The 6,538-nt window shown below is 35.0% G+C and overlaps 1 long non-coding RNA gene across 3 annotated transcripts; it reads left to right on the forward strand.

Moving 5' to 3' along the window:
* Nucleotides 1-643: 643 nt before the first annotated feature.
* On the forward strand, nucleotides 644-4,323 carry LOC138895040 (uncharacterized). 3 transcript variants are annotated; one of them, XR_011409250.1, is made up of 3 exons: nucleotides 644-814; nucleotides 1,527-1,617; nucleotides 3,137-4,323. It is a non-coding gene; the product is annotated as an uncharacterized lncRNA (long non-coding RNA). The 3 variants fall into 3 exon arrangements; XR_011409252.1 differs by lacking the exon at nucleotides 3,137-4,323 and adding an exon at nucleotides 1,942-2,315; XR_011409251.1 differs by lacking the exon at nucleotides 3,137-4,323 and adding an exon at nucleotides 1,677-1,904.
* The last annotated feature ends 2,215 nt before the right edge of the window (nucleotides 4,324-6,538 follow it).

Here is a 6,538-nt window from a genome sequence, read left to right on the forward strand (position 1 = left end):
CCCAAGGTTACTGATGAATTTCATCATCTGAAATGCTAGGGGGAAATTTTTAATAAGAACTTAATAGACAAATTTTATTAATTTTAAATATTAAAAATTAGCATATAAGGTATTATAGTCCAAAAAATAGATTATTACAGTTATGTCCTTTCCCTATGAGTTCTTCCGCTTAATATTTTAGGGCTATTTTGGTATATTAATATTATATTTATACTTTTATAATAATATAGGCTCTCATTTTTCTAAATAATTTTGGACAATATAATACATTCTCAAATTAAATTAGTAATAGGACATTATAATATGTTTTCAAATTAAATTAGTAATAGAAATTTTTAAGAAGTATATTGTAAAGTAATAGGATTGCATGACTAAAAATATTTACTTTTTTAATTTTATATGAATTAGATATCCGAAAGTAATTATACTAATAGTATTCCTAAAGGTAATCATGTAGGATTCCTAACGTGTAGTATTATATCCTAAAACTAATAGGATTATAACACTAATATCTAGAATTCCGATTATGTCCTTTTAATATGAGTTATTATGCTTAATATTATAATGTTACTTTTGTAAATCGACATTATATATATATATATATATATATATATATATATATATATATATATATATATACGTTTTTTGCCCTTTGCTCTCTATTCGAAGCGCCTCTTCCGCCGAAGTGGAAGACAAACCGGCTGCTGCTTTTGCTGTTGTGAGTTGTTTTTCTAGGTGTGACCGCCAATAATATCAACATTGCCGCTTGGGTTTCCTCTTAGTCTTTCCGGCTTCGCTTTTCTGCTATCTATAAGTGAGTGCTTCTTGCTTCCTCTTTTATCTCCTCCTTTAGATTTCTGTGCCGGGGTTAATGGACTGCAGTGGCTTCGGCAGCTTTTAATTGCTATCCAGGAGTTTGTTGCAAATTTTTTCTTCCCCTGTTTGTTTACGATATAATCTTTAACGGTGAAAATCTAGGAAATTACAACTACCTTTAGTTGGAACAGATACTTAGATGCGTTGTTATTTATACTCCAAATTCCGTTGTTCTTTTAGGACGGAGGGAATTAATTTTTAATTTTAAGTTACTTTATCTTATCGTGAACAGAACTATTCTTGATTATCACAGAGTAATTTTTAGTTTCTGTACCAGAAGTAGAAACATTTACTAATGGTGAATTTTAGGTTCAGCAATTTTTCTTGTCTTAAGGAAAAGAGGCGTTCAAACGGAGTGAAGATTCATATAGTCGACCCGACTAGCTTCGGAATAAGGATATTTATTGTTATTATTGTTGATCAAGGGATAAGAGGTGTTCAAACGGAATGAAGATTCATATCGCTGATTCGACTAGCTTGGGAGCGAGGATAGTTATTGTTGTTATTGCTGGCTTTAGGAATATGAATTAAGATTTGAGAGCTCAAAGGGACTGAGAAAAAGTGAGAGAGGACTCACAGATTAAATAAAGCTTGGTTGCCAAACTAACCACTGGTTTTAACAACATTTCTTCTGTTATTTATAACAACAGATATGCTGCCAGTGGCCACAAACTGTGGGATAGTTAAATACACCACCAATCAAACCAAGAAATTTCAACAGGCCATATTTATGGATGACAAGTAAGTCATTTTCTCTGATCAAATAAGAAAATGCTCAGCTGACATGCATAACTTTGCAGGAAGAAACCTTTCTTGTTCACCATATGGGAAGATCTGAAGTTTTCATAAAAGATCCTATGACTAAATTCTAAGTTTTGCTGACTTTAAATTTTCAACTAATGATGACTGCTACAAAAATGTGTATCACTTTTATTATTTTGATTCATTTATTGAGCTTCTTAACTTGTAATAGATTGGAATTACTGATGTAGCCCTTTTCTGCTATTGCTGCTGGTTTTTTACATGTACTCTGGCGGGATGGAAATTTTTTTTACCTTCGCAAAGAATTTGTTGTTTTAGTGGGGGAGGGGGGGCTGTGATCTTGAGAATGGATCAAGGAAATCGTGATGCTCCCCCAGCCATTCCTCATGCTGAACAGGCTATGGGGGATCTGAATCTGGCCTTGCGATTGGGGCCGGCTGAGCCGACAGGGCTGGCTGTCCCGATAGCAGACGGTCCACTACTTGCTTTGGACTTCAAAGAGTACATCTGTTCTGCCTAAATTTGCTTCCTCAGTTTACATTTGAAATAGTGATCGCTTCATTTTAAACTTCGAGGGGCACTTATTCATGAGATTACATACTTAAACTTCTCTTTGATGATTTCCATCAGTCATATGATAATTTTAAAGGGTAGAAATATATTCCAAATTGAATTTAGTAATGTAATTTGACATGAATGGGTTGCTCTAGTGGTAAGCACCTTCCATTTCATTGTTTTTTATGAAGTTGCCCGTCAGCATGCCTGCTTATCCTCTGCAGATATTTTGGTCATTTTAGTTATAACTGTGCAGTATTTTGTTATTCTTTAGGCTTTAATGCTTTTCTTGAGGATTACAAATGTCTAATATTCGCTCAGCAAAGGTAATAATTTCATGAAATGAATAGTTGCTCAACATTTTTAGTGCATTTTTATTTATATGATATAAGAGTAGTTTTTAATTTTTATAAACTATATATCTTGCAAATGGATATCATGTTTCTGTTGAGGTTTTTGTTATTTAAGATGAAATAGTCTTAAAATGAGGGTGAATGAAAAATGGAGGGAAAATGGAATTTTTGAGTAAAATTTTAAGTTTCTCCCTCTTGACAATGAGACATTGTCCCATATTGGAAGAGGAAAAGATTTTTGATGGGTATATATATAATTGCTCTTCTTGTAGCTCTTAAAGAGTTAAGAAGAAAGCAAGCCTCGCGCCGTCGTTGTCATCGCTCGGCTCGGCTTTGGCTTCGAATTTCCCAGAATTATTATTTACAAATACAACAATATTGGCGGGAATAACAATCTTAAGAAATTTAATATTTATTTCTGTATTTGTGTTATTCTTATTATTCTGCAAAATAAAACCTTTGAGGTTTTGTGTACTCCCGTTTTGGAGAGTAAAGCTTTCGTGGCGTTTTGTTGGAGATTAAAATCTACGTGATTTTTACTCCAGTTTGAAAATGATTATTAAAAGTTTGTTTGTGTCATTCTTTTACAGGAAAAATGACGGCTGAAAGCGAAAACCAAGCTGTTCCGACGGTGACTGCCAACGCATCGACAAGCTGAACACCGGCGTTGGCACCGGCAGAAAAACCCGAAAAATTTTTCGGGATTGATTTCAAGCGCTGGCAGCAGAAGATGTTCTTCTACTTAACTACGTTATGTCTACAGAAGTTCATCAAGGAAGATGTTCCTGATCTGCCAGATAAAACTCCAGAGAATGAATGCTTTATCGTGATTGAAGCGTGGAAGCATTCCGATTTTTTATGCAAGAATTATATTCTTAGCGGACTGGATGATAATCTGTATAATGTATACAGTGGCGTAGAGACATCAAAAGAATTGTGGAATGCGCTTGAAAAGAAATATAAAACTGAAGATGCCGGGATGAAGAAATTCGTTGCCGCAAAATTTTTGGACTACAAAATGGTAGATAGCAAGTCTGTTATTACCCAAGTCTAGGAATTGCAAGTAATTATTCATGATCTACTTGCTGACGGTCTTATCATCAATGAAGCATTCCAAGTAGCAGCAATGATTGAGAAGTTGCCTCCGTTGTGGAAGGACTTCAAAAATTATTTGAAACACAGACGAAAGGAAATGTTCCTTGAAGATCTCATTGTTCGGTTGAGAATCGAAGAGGACAATAAAGCTGCTGAAAGGAGAGGCCGTGGAAATTCAATAATAATGGGAGCAAATATTGTTGAAGATAACAAAAAGAGAAAGAAGGCTTCTGGTCTGAAATACAACCCAAGCAAGAAGCGGTTCAGTGGAAACTGCTACAACTGTGAAAAAATCGGACACAAATCTACGGAGTGTCGTGCTCCGAAGAAAGACAAGAAAAGGGGTCAAGCAAACATGGTAGTAAACCATGATGATGTTAATAACTTGTGTACCATGCTTTTTGAATGTAACTTGGTGGGAAATCCTAAACGGTGGTAGTTTGATTCAGGAGCCACTCGCCATGTTTGTGCAGTTAGAGAAGCTTTTGCTACTTATGCTCCTGCTGGACCCGGAGAGACAGTTTATATGGGAAATGCTTCAACAGCAAAAGTTGAAGGATATGGGAAGATATTTCTGAAAATGACTTCTGGCAAGGTCATGACTTTGAACAATGTCCTTCATGTTCCTGAAATGAGAAAGAATTTAGTCTCTACTGGACTTCTTGTTAAGCACGGTTTTAAGTGCGTTTTTGTGTCCAACAAGGTTGTCATAAGTAAGAATAAAATATTTGTAGGAAAAGGTTACCTCACCGAGGGCCTTTTCAATCTGAATGTAATGGTTGTGGAAAACAATAATAATATTTCAGCTTCTTCTTACTTACTTGAGTCAAATAATTTATGGCATGTACGTTTGGGTCATGTCAATTATAAAACCTTGCGAAAAATGATTAACTTGGAAGTACTGCGTAAATTTGAATGCGAAAATCAAAATGTCAAACATGTGTGGAATCTAAGTATGTTAAACATCCTTATAAGTCAGTTGAAAGGAATTCAAATCCTTTAGACTTAATTCACACAGATATTTGTGACATGAAGTCAATACCATCTCGCGGTGGAAAGAAGTATTTCATAACTTTTATTGACGATGGTACTCGATATTGCTATGTTTACTTACTGAATAGTAAAAATGAAGCAATAGACGCATTCAGGCAATACAAAAATGAAGTTAAAACGCAACTTAACAAGAAAGTAAAAATGATAAGAAGTGATAGGGGTGGTGAATATGAATCTCCTTTTGAAGAAATATGTTTAGAATATGGAATTATTCATCAAACAACAGCCCCTTACACGCCCCAATCTAATGGGATTGCGAAAAGAAAGAATCGCACATTAAAGGAGATGATGAACGCGTTGTTGATAAGTTCTGGTTTGCCACAGAACTTGTGGGGGAAGCCATTCTTACGGCTAATCGAATATTAAATCGAGTGCCCCATAGCAAAACACAATCCATTCCATATGAAAAATGGAAAGGAAGGAAGCCCAACTTGAATTATTTTAAAGTGTGGGGGTGTTTGGCAAAAGTGAAAGTTCCTAAACCCAAAAGGGTAAAGATAGGACCGAAAACCGTTGATTGTGTTTTCATAGGATATGCGACAAATAGTAAAGCATATCGATTTCTGGTTTACAAATCAGAAAATCCCGACATTCATAATAATACGGTTATAGAATCAGATAATGCTGAGTTCTTTGAAAATATATATCCGTATAAAAAGGAATGTGAGTCGTTTGGTGAAGGATCTAAACGACCTCGGGAAGAAACAAAAGAAAGTATATGTAATCAGGAGGATCCAAGACGTAGTAAACGTCAAAGAACGTCTACTTCATTTGGACCAGATTTTGTGACTTTCTTATTGAAAAATAAGCCTCAAACATTTAAAGAAGCTATGACTTCTTCAGAATCATTATTTTGGAAAGAGGCAGTCACTAGTGAAATAGAATCTATATTGAACAACCATACATGGGAATTGGTTGATCTTCCTCCTGGAAATAAACCTTTGGGTTCTAAATGGATTTTTAAGAGAAAAATCAAAGATGATGGCACTATTGATAAATTCAAGGCAAGACTCGTAGTCAAAGGGTATAGACAATGAGAAGGTCTAGACTACTTTGATACATACTCTCCAGTTACAAGAATTACGTCCATACAGATGTTAGTAGCATATAGCTCCAGTGTATGGTCTTGAAATTCATCAAATGGATGTTAAGACGGCCTTCTTAAATGGAGAGTTAGAGGAAGAAATTTACATGGAACAACCTGAAGGGTTTGTGGTTCCAAGTAAAGAAAAGAAGGTTTGTAGACTTTTTAAGTCTTTTTACGGACTAAAACAAGCACCCAAACAAGACCAAACAATGTTGTCAAATGGTTTTAAGATAAATGAATGTGATAAATGTGTGTACATTAAAAATGTTCCAAATTACATAGTCATTGTTTGCCTATATGTGGATGATATGCTGATAATGAGTAATGACATTGCCAACATAAATTCTACTAAGCGTATGCTCAATAGCAAGTTTGATATGAAAGACTTGGGAGTTGCTGATTTAATTCTGGGAATTAAGATCCATAAGACTCCTCAAGGTCTGGCATTGTCACAATCTCATTATATTAAGACAGTACTTGAAAAATTCAAGCACTTGAGCTTTAAAGTTGCAAAGACTCCAATTGACGTGAATCTTGCATTAACAAAGAATAAAGGTCAAAGCATATCACAATTGGATTATGCTCGTGTGTTGGGATGCTTAATGTATATCATGAATTGTACACGACCAGATATAGCTTGTGCTATAAGTAAACTGAGTCGATATACGAGCAATCCAGGCCAATCTCATTGGATGGCAATGAAGCGAGTTTTGGGATATTTAGAACATACCCAGAACTTTGACTTGCACTACAGTAA

Source organism: Nicotiana tomentosiformis, chromosome 7 (genome assembly GCF_000390325.3).
Source record: "Nicotiana tomentosiformis chromosome 7, ASM39032v3, whole genome shotgun sequence".
NCBI classification, from domain to species: domain Eukaryota; kingdom Viridiplantae; phylum Streptophyta; class Magnoliopsida; order Solanales; family Solanaceae; genus Nicotiana; species Nicotiana tomentosiformis.